Raw genomic sequence first — 15,130 nt, 5'->3', positions numbered from 1 at the left:
CCAAGCCTGGAACACACACACTGTTAAGATCGAAAGAAGGAGCCTGAAATGGAGACAAGATTATTCTATTTGTCTGAAGAAAATCCTATAACCTCTGTGGGCCTTCATTGCCTTTTCAGTCAAATGATGGCCATCTGAAGGGTATTCAGATGGGGTAGTGAGTAAAGGGATCTCTACAAGCCCTTCCGGCTGCTCCGATGTAACATCCCATAAAGAAGGTTACTTTTATTTGTGTACTTCTTTCAGCAGCTCTCTCCCACACTCAAAAACCTTTGGTGACTCCCCATTTTCATAAATGCCAAACCCAAAAGCCACTGCCTGTCCTTCAGAGCACCTTTTAATCTAGCTGCAGTTTTTTCTTGCCCAAACTTGTTTCACTCTATACTTATTGCCCACCATCCCTCACCTCAAACGCACTAGTCCAGCCAGGTTTTTCCACAAATCCACGTATCCTCAATCCCAGTTTTTTCCCCACTCCCATGCTGCTTCTTTATTCGTGAGCCTGACACATGGTAGGCCCTCAATACAGGTTTGTGGCTTGACTGTTAAAGCATTCTCTCTCCCACATCCAAACCTCATCCCAGTTTTCAAGGAACAGATTAGGCCTTACCCCATCCGGGAGGCTTGCCCTGGTTGCTGTGAATTACATGATCATGCTCTCTAATCTACAGAATTTATGATGTGACACACAATTTAGGACTGACAGAGTGACCTCTTAATCACTGTTGAAAGTGTGGGGAAATTTACTACCCCTTATGAGTAAACATTCTGAAGATGAGTAGCAAGGCTTCTATTTCTCTATAATTACCACATCACCTAATCCCACACTGAATCCTTGATAGGTACTCAGGAAATATTAGACCGATAGGCTGGGAGGTGCTCAAAGTACATTTCCTAACCACGATGAATATCATTCCTGTTGTACAATCTCCACTTGGCAAAATGCACATCTTTCAAGAGGAAAGTCAAACGCCAGTTCAATGTGGCCTTTTCTCTATCCTGATAGGCAGAGCTTGCCTTTTCCCTTCTTACTGATGTCTATCTGTACTTCTCTCATTGCTGTAACTATTTGTTTATATATCTGTCTCTCCACCTAAACAATACATTATTTTCCTTGAGGAAAATAAAAAAAAATTTCCTTTTGTTATAATTCCATGCTCAGTACCATTCCCATAACATAATAAATGTTAATAATGTTGAATGAATGTATAGAAAATATGCACATACCCTCTAGGAAAACAATGCATTTTTGCTTTACTTTCTCTCTCTCTGAACTTGGTGAAATCAATTTTTGACAATTTGAGATGAAGGACTAATATGAGGCTTGGCATCCACTTCGCAAGTTTATGATCTAAGTTGCATACAGAGTGAAAGGATAGAATTATCCATAGGATTATAATATTTATGACAAGTCTTCTCCACTATGAGCTTTAGTAGTCCTGGGTGGCTATGCATGGATACTGCACTGTCTGGCTTTTGAAATCCACATAAAAGAATCATTAAGTATTTAAAAGCCACCATTAAGAAATTAAAAGAGTTAATATATTAGAAAGTATAAAGATTTTACTTGTTACAATATCTTCTGTGGGGTGGTCCACAGATTGTGGTAAGATATAAATTGCTTCTTTTAACACCACACGTGTACCTCTCATCATCACTATCTACTTTGAACTTTGTTTGTTTGTTTATTTTGAGATACAGTCTCGCTCAATGTTGCCCAGGCTGGAATGAAGTGGCGTGATCTCGGCTCACTGCAACCTCCGCCTCCCACGTTGAACCGATTCTCCTGCCTCAGCCTCCCAAGTACCTGGGATTACAGGTGTATGCCACCTTGCCCAGCTAATTTTTGTATGTTTAGAAGAGACAGAGTTTCACCATGTTGGCCAGGCTGGTCTCAAACTCCCAATCTCAAGTGATCCGCCCACCTCAGCCTCCCAAAGTGTTAGGATTACAGGCACGAGCCACCTCGCCCAACCTCTATTTATTTTTTTAAAGATAGTGTCTCTCTCTGTCACCCAAGCTGGAGTGACAGATTATATAGGTCACTGAAGCCTCAAACTCCTGAGCTCAAGCAGTCCTCCTGCCTCAGCCTCCCAGGAAGCTAGGACTGCAGCTGTGCACCACCATGCCCAGCTAATTTCTGTTGTTGCTGTTGTTACAGAGAGGGTCTCACTATATTGCCCCGGCTAGTCTTGAACTGCTAGCCTCAAGTGATCCTCTGGCTTCAGCCTCCTGATGAATGTAGTTTATTAATGTATTACTTATATTCTTTCTTTAATGCATATTATTTGAGAGCAGTCATAGTTTGAGACATATCTCTCTTCTCTGTAGCACCTAACACAATAATTTCTGTGGGTCAGAAACTATTTCAATAAACAATTACTGCATGAATTTATTAAAGACCATATTCCAAGTTCCTGGTTTAATATTCAAGTTTAATGCTTAATTATTCTGGTGAATACTAAAACTGAGCAACATGGCAGAAATTACTCTTATCACAGTATCAATAATGGATGTCCTCTGCCTAAGTAACTGGTTTATTTTACACAATCATCTTCTTGAATTATATTACTACTCTCATTACCACTTGTAGCAAGCATGGGGGATTCAAGATACAATTTCATATCCAAAACACCATCTCCTTCTTTTCTACCTTTGTTTTCCATTTATCTAACTTTTCCTATTAATTTAAATTTAATAGTCCCCGGAGTGTGATGTTCCCCTTCCCGTGTCCATGAGTTCTCATTGTTTAATTCCCACCTATGGGTGAGAACATGCGGTGTTTGGTTTTTTGTCCTTGCGATAGTTTACTGAGAATGATGGTTTCCAGTTTCATTCATGTCCCTACAAAGGACATGAACTCATCATTTTTTATGGCTGCATAGCGGGGGGCAGGGGAGGGGGGAGGGACAGCATTAGGAGATATACCTAATGCTAAATGACGAGTTAATGGGTGCAGGAAATCAACATGGCACATGGATACATATGTAACAAACCTTCACATTGTGCACATGTACCCTAAAACCTAAAGTATAATAATAAAAAAAGAAAAAAAAATTTAATATCATTTTACTATATATAATATGCTTCTTTGTAAGCTGTCTTAAATTACTTTCAGACCAAACAGGTCCTCATGAACATAAATAAAACAGATTCATAGATATAACAAATATAAATTAATAATAAAATAAAATCTGAAATTTTCTTGATTAAAATTAATTCTTGATTTAAATTATTTTTACATTTGCTATTGATAAATTTCTTTAAATTGTTATTACTGAATCACAACTTTAATCACTCTATAGATTGTTCATAATTTTGCTCACGCTTAAAAGATAACTTTTGCTTTCCATTTAGTCATCTGGCCTTATTTCTACACACTTCCAACTTAGCTAGTGGCTTATGGGGAAAAAAGAGTGAGAAGATGAATAATTGTCTTCAAGACAATCTCTGTATTTTAAGAGCTGTGATATATCATAATATGATCAATACATACAGCACTTACTATGGGCCGGCATTGTACTAAGAACTTATCACCATTGAATCCTAACAACAACAGTAAAAGATGACACTGTCATTATCATTCCGTATTAGACATAAGCAAACTGAGGAACTCAGGCATTTGGTAACTTTCCCAAGATCACACCACAAGTACATGACAGAACCAGCATTGAAACCAAGGCTGGCTGGCTCCAGAGTTGTGCCCCTAACCACTTTGCCACACTGCCTCAACTATGCTGTGTCTTCCGAGTCCTTAACATTGAAATATTAGCTCCCAGCATTGTTCAAGAACTACTGCAAGTAATAAGAGATAAATGGTGAACAGATGATCAGTTATGCCGCTGCAAATAAAAGACAATTTCCCCCACAAATCCCACTGTTCTTCTTAAGATGACATTTCCCAGCACTTACCCCTCCTAGCCAAAGCATTAATGGATAATGCTCTAATATAAACTTTGTGGATTTTAAGAAATCCAAATGCTATTTAAGAGAAAGGCATTGTGCAAAGGGGGAATTTTCTTTCACTCTCAGTGGCAAAATTATTCATTGCCTCCTGCTATTATGAGTCATCTGTTGCTTCAGTCAGTGCTGCCCAGGGCTTTATTTGCCATCTCTGTGTTTGAGCTTTGAAATGAGGTTATCGATTTATGATCAGTGTAACTCCTGGCTGACTCCTGGATGTTAAGATACAATAATAGAGGGTTTTGTGGAAAATCACCAGCTACCCTTGAAGGCCAGATCTACATCTTGTTCATTTTTTTTGTCACTCCAGCATCTAGCACACAATAAACACTCAATAAATATATGCTGGACGAGTGACTGGTTTCATAAATTACTCTATGGCTATAGACTTTAAGTTTATAATGGATAAAGACTCTGTCTACCATCTTATATAGGGCTAACATTGAACAATACAGATATGATAAAGTGAATGAACTACTTAGAGTTTTAAGAAAAATGGAAAGAAGGGTTTATGTGTTGCTGAAGTCATATGCTAGGAGACACATAAAAATAAAAGTTCTGCCAACTACAAAAATTTATCTTAAATCCTATGAATCCTATTTCATAAGGAACCGGCTACTTCATAATTCATTAACTAGAGATTTAACTTTTGTTATTTCTTCAGTGACATAAAAGGATATTAAGCTTTCTCATATTCCCTATTTTAAATCTCCATCACCTTAAATATATAGTGACTCCCAGGTATAATAGGTATTGGAAAAATAAAAGACATTTATCTGGGAGATTACTTAAAAGATTTCTGTTCTTCTGTTTGACTGTAAAGGACCAATTATGATGCCATTCACAGGAGGTTTCACCATAAAAAGTGTGAATGAGGTGAGGGGGGACAGTCCCAACCAGCCTGGAATGGAAATCCAGGAATATCTGGCTTTGGCTTTAGAAGAAACTGCTGTCCATTATGGTGTTTCTATTCATCTGGTGATTTACATGGTAGATGAGGAATCTTCTAAAAAATTGCAAGGTGTATTCCCAGTTGGGGATTAGATCTATGCTGGAATGAATAGGGGACTGGTAATGGCATGGAGAGAAAGCAACCAAGGTGCCAAGAGAATTTGGCTGAATCTCTGTGAGAAAGTGTTCTAGAGAGGAAGGAGATAGGCCTGACAAGCCAGCCTCAACCATAAGGCTGGGCAGGAGGAGGAAGAGGGGTCAGGAACACCAGATGGTCCTGGTGCTGCCTCAGTGCACCTGCCCCACGAGTGCCGTATGCATGAGCTACACCGTGCTCCCCAGTACCACCGAGGGGTCCACTTAACCGGATGTAACTGCACAGCCAGGAAGCCCTTCCCTTCTCACTTCCCAAAGGACTGCCAGCTTGTGAGCCATGAGCACTGAGCGCTTTGAAGCTAAGCTGCGAGGTCAGATCTGCTCTTCAGCAGGGTGGAGGCTGGGGAAGCAGCAAGGGCACTGGTGAGGGGAGCCCTCAACTGGATCTGTGAAGGCACGTAAAGTTACCACTTGGGGCCCACAGAAACATCAGGGATGAACTTTGCAGGGATTGACATGCCTGTGTGAATGAGCTGAGCTTACAGCCAACAAAATGTTCGTTGATCGACTGCAAAATTCAGGTTTAACTCTAAATGTGAAATCACCTGAGCCCATATGCTGGGGAAACCTAAACACATTCAATTTATAAATTATCCTGTAAGAGAAAATAGAAATAAAATTATAAATTACTGTATATTTTTAGGCCAGGTATGGTGGCTCATGCCTGTAATCCCAGTGCTTTGAGAGTAAAGGTAGAGGGATCACTTGAGGCCAGGAGCTCAAGACCAGCCTGGGCAATATCGTGAGACCCCAACTCTTAAAAAAAAAAAAAAAAAGTTAGCTGGGGGTGGTGGCACGTGCCTAGAGTCCCAGCTCCTTGGGAGGCTGAGGCAGGAAGATCTCTGGAGCCCAGGAGTTTGAGGTTGCTGTGAGCTGTGATCGTACTGCACTCCAGCCTGGGCGACAGAGCGAGACTCTGTCTCTAAAATAAATAATGAATATTAATAATTTTTTTTTTTGAGACGGAGTCTCTCTCTGTCACCCAGGCTGGACTGCAATGGTGCAATCTTGGCTCACTGCAACCTCTGCCTCCCAGGTTCAAGCCATTCTCCTGCCTCAGCCTCCTGAGTAGCTGGGACTACAGGTGTGTGCCCCCAGGCCTGGCTAATTTTTTGTATTTTTAGCAGAGATGGGGTTTCACCATGTTAGCCAAGATGGTCTCGATCTCCTGACCTCGTGATCTCCCCGCCTCAGCTTCCCAAAGTGCTGGGATTACAGGCGTGAGCCACCATGCCAGGCCTAATAAATCTTTTTAAGATACAAATCATTATACATTTTTGACTGGCATCATGCTTTATGGTTTCATAAGCTCCTCATTTCTTACAACCACTCTGGCAAAAACTGTACAGGTATTACCCTCATCTAATAGCTGAGGAAACTGAGGCTCAGAGAGGCTAAGAGATTCGACGTCAATCCTACAGCTCATGTAAGGTGGGGGGCTAGTTGGGGTAAAGTCGAGACTGTCATTCCAATGGGGAAGTGCAGAGATGAACTCCTCCCAGCACAGATCACTCTCCAACATGAATTGTGATGTTCTTTTCTTCTCTTTTGTTTTTTCTTCTCTTCTCCTTCTCCTATTTCTCCTCCTCCTTCTCTCCCCTGACAGGCGCCAGGGATGTCCTGCCAGGAGCATAGTGATTCCTTGGAGGAGAAGATGGAGGAGAGAGATACAGAGGGCGAAGGATGACAAAAGGCAGAGAACAGGACAGGACTGGCAGCAGCTCTCCCCACCTCCTCTCCTCACTCTGTGCTCTTTAAAAACACTCCCTGATTCATTTTCTTTTTAAAATCTCATTTCACCAGAACGTGTAAACACAAGTAACCAAATGCAGTCATGTACTTACTGAATAAAGAAAAGCCGTGGCAGCTTTTCTGGGAAAAAAAAAAACACACACACACACACACAATGCAACAACCCATTCTCCGGCCAGCAGTAACAAGGACTTGGACGTGTAAGACTTTTCAGTATTAAGTGGGCTTTTGGCATTTTTTCCTGTCCCCCACCCCCCTTTACAGAATCTATTCCCATGTCTTCTCTATGTTCCTGCAGAAGCCAGTCCACCAAAACAATATACGTGGCCTGGCAGGCAGCCTGACAGGCATCACACATGATCTCAGTCTGCCCCCAGCACTCTCACATCAGGGCTGGATGAATCCAGTGAGGGAAATGCCTTCTAGCTGATATTTCTGTCTTAGGAAAAAAGCAGAGAAAATGAAGATCGCCAGGGCAGATAGGTTGGAAGAGAAAGCTTGGCTCCCAACTACTGCAGTGAAAGGCTTACACTGGGGTCAAGCAGAGTCCTTTTAGTTTCTGAACAATAGAAACTGTTGTCCCCATTCTAGTGCTCCCTGATCAGGCCGAGGCCACCTGCCCCTCCTCCCACAGCGCATGTGATTGCACCCACCCTGTAATAAAGGTCAGAGGAGTTGGTTGCATAAGGCTGATTAAACAGTTTGGACAAGCACCATGAGCTTTGGGGAATGAATCAGAGCTAGCCTTTGCCACTGTTCTTCAGCAAATTCCATTCCTCAGAGATTTATGGAGTGCCTGCTACCTGCAAGGTGCTATACTGTAAATTAAAATTTTAAAGGAATTCTTGCAACCTCTATTGCCTTTGATGGATAACCCCTGGGCAGGTAGAGTTACTCTTGTTAGCAAATGATGAACTGAGGCCCAAAGAGGTTCTGTAACAGTGATGAGGTAGAGGAGTCTCTGAACCTGTGAGAAGAAATGCGTTGCAGCCCTGGCTTTCAGCAGGCCAGTGTAGGAGCTGTGCAAGTCTTTCAACCACTTAGCCCTCAGTTCTTCAGCTATAAATAGGAGGGTTGGTTGGGTGCAGTGACTCGCACCTGTAATCCCAGCACTTTGGGAGGCCAAGGGGGGCCGATCACCTGAGGTTGGGAGTTCGAGACCAGTCTCACCAACATGGAGAAACCCTGCCTCTACTAAAAACACAAAATTAGCCAGGCGTGGTGGCACATGCCTGTAATCCCAGCTACTCGGGAGGCTGAGGCAGGAGAATCACTTGAACCTGGGAGGCGGAGGTTGCAGTGAGCCAAGATCATGCCATTGCACTCCAGCCTGGGCAACAAGAGTGAAATTTCATCTCAAAAAGAAAAAAAAAAAAAGAGACAGAAGGAGGGTTGAGCAAATGATCTTTACAAAGATGTCTTATAGTTTGTTTTTATCTTTTGTAGCTAATATTTATTGAGTACCTATTATGTGGAGTACCCATTTACACATATTGATATTTTTAACATTCTATGATTTCTAAAGATCCCATACATTTAAAGCAATACTATATAAATCGTATGAGGAAATTTATTTACATAGAAGAAATAAGGGAAAAGTGAGCAGTACTTTCTTTCCTTTCTCAACCGGTGTTTCTTTAAGCCAAAATTTTGTCTCACCTCACCCTTCACTTTTAGTTTTATAGGGAATTTGGTGTCTGAGCCAGAACATCAAGACTTGTAGTGTAACTTTTTGTTGTTATTTTTGGTTTTAATGTAAAGAATAGTTGCAGAGAGAAGACAGTTCCGGGTCCATCCTAGGGGTGACCCAGAAGGTTATACAAGCTTTCAACAAGTAGAAACCAAACATTCACCCTTTTAAAATTCCATTGTAAACAGGCTTTATGATGTATATATTGTTTTCAGCTGTTACTGTGCATGTCTGTTGCAGTTTGCATTTGGAAAGTATTTTTATAATTATTTTGCTGACTCTGGTGATAACCTTCTAAATTAAGACTCAGCCTCAGTAATGGATGTTTTGACCCCACTTGCCAAGTCCACAAGCAGGAAATGAGTGAAGACCTCTGGTTGGAAAAGAACCTTTCTGTGTGTTTCTGGCAAGTAAACTGTCATCACATTTAATTGAGATTTGAGAAATGGGTAGCAAAACAGCAGTGAATGATGGCGTTTGCAAATTAGTTGAAGCCAAGTGAATTTTTGCCTGGAGTGTTCTGACTGAAAAAATATAAGGAAAATCAATGTTAGCAGAGAGAATCTTTCTTGTCTCCCTACTGATTTTCCATGAAGTAAAGTGCACATATTTGATTCCGCTTAGAAATCACTATCTTTTTTTTTTTTTTTTTGGTCACTTTTAAGGGAATCTGTCAAATTTCAGATGAGATGTTGTGGTGGAAACAATCTTTGAACTTACTGTACTGATCGAAGTAATGACTCAACCTGTATCTTCCCCTACTGAGCCCCAATACAGATTTTTCTTTTCCAAGGAATGATTTCAAATGTTTCTAAAGAGTGAAAAAAAACCTTTTCAATTTTCCTCCCTTTCCACTGTGATATGGACTAAATCATCAATATCGATTTCTGCCAGTAATTCACACTCATGGTTATCAATGAGCTTATGCCAAGCTCTGTTCTCAGCACATTCTTGTTGTGCCGTTATAAAATTGAAGTAGGTGAGGTCAGTGCAAAAGTAACAGTGAAAGAATGTTACCTAACAAATGCTTTATTCTAAACATAATCATCTATAATATATATGTCTAGAAATCTGTAGTAAGACAGTTCTATCCCCAGTGCAAATGTTAAGATTAGTTAGATTTTTAGAAAATTTGCCATATAGTTAATATTAATCTTTGATTATATTAATATTAATATAGCTAATATTAATGTTTGAGAGAACATTTCATATTTTCCAGATAACTCAGTATAATGTTTTGGCTTTATAATTACTTTAAATCAGGCATATAGAAAGATGGTTAAGAACCTGTTTGTCTTTTCACATTTACATATACATACAGAATATGTATACATATATAAAAGCTAAAATTTTCTCTGATCATTCCCTAGATCAGTAAGTTACAGTAAATATTAAGCTTCACAAAGTAATGGGATTTTTTTCTATATCTAATTTGTTCTTGATTCCAATGATAAATAAGGAAAGAGATGATAATCCTTGTCATAAAGGACAATTGATCTTTTCTTCTCTCTTTTTATTTTTTGAGACAAAGTCTCGCTCTGTCGCCCAGGCTGGAGTGCAGTGATACGATCTCGGCTCACTGCAAGCTCTGCCTTCCAGGTTCATGCCATTCTCCTGCCTCAGCCTCCCGAGTAGCTGGGACTACAGGCTCTCACCACCACGCCTGGCTAATTGTTTTATTTATTTATTTTTTTTTGTATTTTTTAGTAGAGACGGGGTTTCACCATATTAGCCAGGATGGTCTCGATCTCCTGAACTCATGATCCGCCCGCCTCGGCCTCCCAAAGTGCTAGGAGTACAGGTGTAAGCCACCATGCCCGGCCTCTTCTTTCTTTCTTTCGTGTTTCTAGCTTTCTTTCTTCTTTTCAAGTCCTGTGGCTAGATACTAGAATTTTAGAATCAATATTTCCACTATGATTCTGTTTAACTTTCCAGCTTTTACACTGGATAAATCTCTTTATAAAATCAAAGGTGTTCTCATTTAAAATTAAGTTTATTTCCAATGCTGACATAAAAGGTCTCACAATTTTTGTTGCTATTTTCAGCGATGGAGCTGCAATAAACCCTTCTAAGTTTGTGTGCATAACAGGTATGGAATATAGTCATCTCCCCTACCATCAACAAAACAGGAAAAGAAAAAAGGGTTTCAGGAAAAAAAAAAAAATGAAACATGTCTCATTTTTACAGGTCAAAAGTCATTTTCATCCCCTGAAAATGCTTTGAAAGTGGTCCAGACCTCAAACTACCATAATTTTCACCTACCCCTATGTAAGAAAAGGGAAGTAAAAGCAAAAGGAATCATAAACATCTCAGTGCAGGACATTCTTACTTTCTGTAGAATTTTCGTTGTTTCCAATCCCTGCATGACTTCCCAGCACTTCTGCATCACTCTTCCCCTTATTCTTCTCTAATATGTTTCACATTGATTTTTTTTTTCAATTCTCTGCTGACTGCACATTCCGAAAATGCTTTGACCTTAAAGTCAAGGTCAAGTTTGCATTCCTGGAGTAAACAAGAAAGAAAGATGGAGAAGAGAACTTAAAAGAAAACCATTTGACCAAGAAAAACTAGGGAGAAAATATGTATCCTAAGAAGAGGGAGAAAACAGTGTCTTTCTTCTGAGGTGTCTCTTTTTTTCTAAATTTGGCATTCAAGGTGAGGAATATAATATAAACTACCAATGAAAGAAGAGAAAATTTTCCTCAAGTACTATTTGTATAGAGACTAGTCTGGCATTAACCATTGCTATCACTATGTAGAATAATAGATGTGTTAGAATGAAACTTCTAGCCATACTATTATACTCAGGTAGTGTACTGGAAAAGCAAGAACCATACATTATGGCTCCAAGAAAAATAGAAACAAATTAATGCTGGAAAAATATGTTTAAAAACCCACAAGTTTGAATAATCTTCTAAAATTGTTTTAGGTTTTATAAAGACTTTATCTCTGTCTCGGGGCCTAGCTACAGCAATCTGACAGTTAACTGCTTAAAAAGAAAGTACATCTTGAAACGTTCATAACTTTTCATTTATAACAAAGGCAGAAAAACAATCAAGATACTGTTTTTTCTTTTTATAAGAAGATATTTTTTTCTTTTTATATCCTACTCTGAAGCAAAATTCTGACACAACTAGCAGCAGGTACTTTAAGACTCCAGTGTGACACATTAAATGTGGACATCCAATGCAGGATTAACTCAGTTGAGTATCCAGGAGAACTTTTTTTTTTTTTTTTTAATGAAGTCCCTCCACTGAAACACTGTGTCTTTGCAAAAGCCTTTTCATGATCCAAGTTTTAATTTAATGTGATATTATCCAGGAAGCAGTTTCAGTAATAGGTTTGTGTTCACATGGCCTACCTGGTTTGGCTTAGACATTTGTCATAGAGTATGCGGTAGATCTCTACCCACTGGAAGCATGTTTTTACTTGGATTAGAAACCTACATAGGATATTTGGTGAATAGTATTGGTGCTTACCTGACATTCACTGCCTCTTCTTTCTTTTTTTAATAGAATCTGATTTTGTCCACATATCCATCTTTCCTTCTCATAGTCATGAACCTCAACTCCAGGGGTAGTCTCATTGGAATACAGATTTACTCGTTAGTCTCTATTTCCCTTGCCAGTAATTAATTCATGAATGGACATGTGATCTAACTGTGGACAATGAGACATGGGGAGAGGCTGTCAGAAAACTTTGAGAAAAAGAGAGAAGCAGCCAGGTGCAGTGGCTCATGCCTGTAATCCCAGCACTTTGGAAGGCCAAGGCAGGAGGATCACTTGAGGTCAGGAGTTCAAGACCAGGCTGGCCAATTTGGTGAAACCCCATCTCTACTAAAATACAAAAAATTAGCCATGCGTGGTGGCATGTGCCTGTAGTCCCAGCTACTTGGGAGGCTGAGGCAGGAGAATTGCTTGAACCCCGTAGGCGGAGGTTGCAGTAAGCCCAGATTGCACCACTGCACTCCAGCCTGGGCGATAGAGCAAGATTCCTTCTCAAAAAAAAAAAAAAAAAAAAAAAAAAGAGAGAGAGAGAGAGAAGCCTGAGAAGTGACTCTTCTTCTTCTCCTGGTTATTATTGCCCATAAGTATACTGCTTAGATCTGGCATAGCTTTCTTGCTACCAGTCTAAAAAGGAAACTAGCTCAAAAGATAGCACAGTGAAGAAAAATTTTGTGTAAAAACCTAAATGTCATTGAGTCACAGTATCAACCAGCCATGAGTTTCACCCTACATGAGTCTTAGCTACGGGAGAAGTTATTATTGTCATTTTAGATACTTGGCCTGTGGGATTCTATTCTTTGCAGCCAGTAGCAGGCTAACCAATTTCTCTTGGCTTCCTTCAATTGTATCCACCTTCCTGGCTTAGGCCTTTCAGAAGAAGAGAGAGTCCTAAGCCAATGTGTTTACCCTTGATTTTAACTTGAAACTTTCTGCCATTAACATGGGGAACAAGATAAACTTATAGAAATAAAAATAATATGATTTAACAATACCAAAACATTAATATCTGAAATGTATCTTGGAAGGATTGCTTCATGTGCCTGGCAGTGTTGTCAGTGTCAGGCTGCCGAGTAGAGATGTGAACGACAAAGCATTTAAATGATCTGTGTTGTCATTTTTGCAGCATGAGCTCACACAGATGATGGTCAATTTAATAAATCAAATTGGACAAAAAAAAATTCAGTCTGTCTCCACAACCTTTCTCAAATCTACTGCCAGAGTTTTCTTCTCCCATCAATGACCTCTTGGGCAGATCCACAACTTTTTGTTTACTTTGAAGTACTATAGAACTTATTTTCAGGAATCAAAAAACTCTAACCCAATCAGATACCAAGACTTCAATTTCTTCTTGAAATCAATGTTTTTCCTCCCCAGCTCAAGTGCATTTGTGTCTTTCTTTGTTGTCAAATGCCCTGTGTAGGACAGATGTTACAAGAAGTCTTTTTCATGAAGTACCTCTGTTAATTCTTTGGAGACCCTTTCAGGGACTCATACATTTAACATTTCCTGATGCATTCAAAACACTCTCTTGTTAATCTTTTGTAAGAACCTTGACTCCCGTACCAGAAGGTGCTTGGGATTCCTTCATTCCAGCATGCACCCCTCTTGGTGTGAAATGGTGTGAGGCCCTTTCAAATAACTTGCACTAACTTGCATAGTGCTACTTGCCCTGCAGTAAAACGAACACATCCTTCCCCATCATGTTCTCAAACTTCAAGCACTGCTGCCTTTTGGCCTCACTCTGTCATGCTGCGCATCTTCAGCCACCTCATACCTGTGATTTCTCCTGCAGAGTCAGGCACCAGGCCCTGTGCTGCCCACACTCAAGTGCTGCCTGGCCAAACACTGAAGCCATTAACCACATGTGTCCATTGAACACTTGAAATGTGCCAGCCCAAATTGAGATCTCAAAGCCTTAGTATAAAAACCAACCAACAAACAAACAAAACACACACACACACAGAGCAAGATGTCTCATCACTAATTTTTATATCAACCACATGATAATATTTTGGATATATTGGCTTAAATAAAATATATTAGTAAAATTAATCACCCATTTCCTCTCACTGTTTTTCAAGTAGGCTACTAAAAAATAAATTACGTGTGTGGCTCACATCATATTTCTATTGGCCTGCACTTCTCTAGAGCCTTGGACACAGAGTGCCCCCGACCAGAGCACTGGCATCGCCCAGGAGCCTCTTAGTTATAGAGAGCTTGGACTGGCAGTAGTGCTCAGAGCTGTCATTTTAACCAGATCTCTAGGTGAAGTTCTGATGTAGGGTAGAGGTACTTATTCTGAAGTCTCAGCACTCATGTTGATTCTTAACAGTCTGTTACCAGTTCATGACAAAATAAGTGCAGGAATTAAGAGTACTGTTCAGAAATTTTTATAGCAATTTGATGTTACAATACAGAGTATGTAACCTCTGAACATTGTTTCCATTTCATTTTTCTAAAAATTCAGTTCTAGTAAATCTATAAACCTGTCACTCCATGATGGATTGGAAATTAAAACAGGTTGGTCCTTTATCATAGAAAGTTTGCAAAGTCCTGCTCTAGAGGGCACCCTTCAAACTCTCAGGAAATTTCTCGAACTCTGTAAGATGGCAGTATTCCCCACTAGTGAGCCTCTCTGTCCTCACCACCTTGGCTCCAGAGCATTTTCCCCCAATTTCCTCCCTTGGATCAAGACGACGTCACATAGCAGCTTACCCTTCCGTGCCACAGTGCTCTCTTTTCCTACAATTTTCTTCCCAGGCTGTTAAACGCGTTCTTTGGAGTGACAATATTTGATGATTGGCCAACACCTTAGCACATCCTACCGGGAATATGTCTAAGTACCTTTCTTCAGAATGTGCAATGTAATTGTCACAGGTTACCCTCAGTTTTGGACGTTAGCCCAAATTCCAAAGCAATGGGAAAGTTCCCAGTCTGTATCCGATCAAGGCAAAGACTCCCAAATTCCCTGGGGAACTTATTTTGGGCTCTGGCATTTTCTGTTTTGTCTTTTCCCCTGTCAAAACACTCCTCCGATTTCCCCACATGAGTTGAAGTAGTCTTGGCAATCAAACCTAATTTGAAAGTTTTAACTGGAATAACATGTAATCTT

At 40.0% G+C, this 15,130-nt stretch overlaps 1 long non-coding RNA gene across 1 annotated transcript in view; it reads right to left on the bottom strand.

Moving 5' to 3' along the window:
• The window catches only part of LOC101177974, a 75,400-nt gene extending 60,534 nt beyond the window's left edge, over nucleotides 1-14,866 (bottom strand). Inside the window, exon 1 of the long non-coding RNA XR_179026.2 lies at nucleotides 14,734-14,866. This is a non-coding gene — a long non-coding RNA (uncharacterized LOC101177974). The remainder of the gene's footprint in view (nucleotides 1-14,733) is intronic.
• Between the last annotated feature and the right edge of the window lie 264 nt (nucleotides 14,867-15,130).

The sequence above is a fragment of the Nomascus leucogenys genome, chromosome 11 (genome assembly GCF_006542625.1).
Source record: "Nomascus leucogenys isolate Asia chromosome 11, Asia_NLE_v1, whole genome shotgun sequence".
Taxonomy (NCBI): Eukaryota; Metazoa; Chordata; class Mammalia; order Primates; family Hylobatidae; genus Nomascus; species Nomascus leucogenys.
This window is presented reverse-complemented; position numbering and strand designations above follow the sequence as displayed.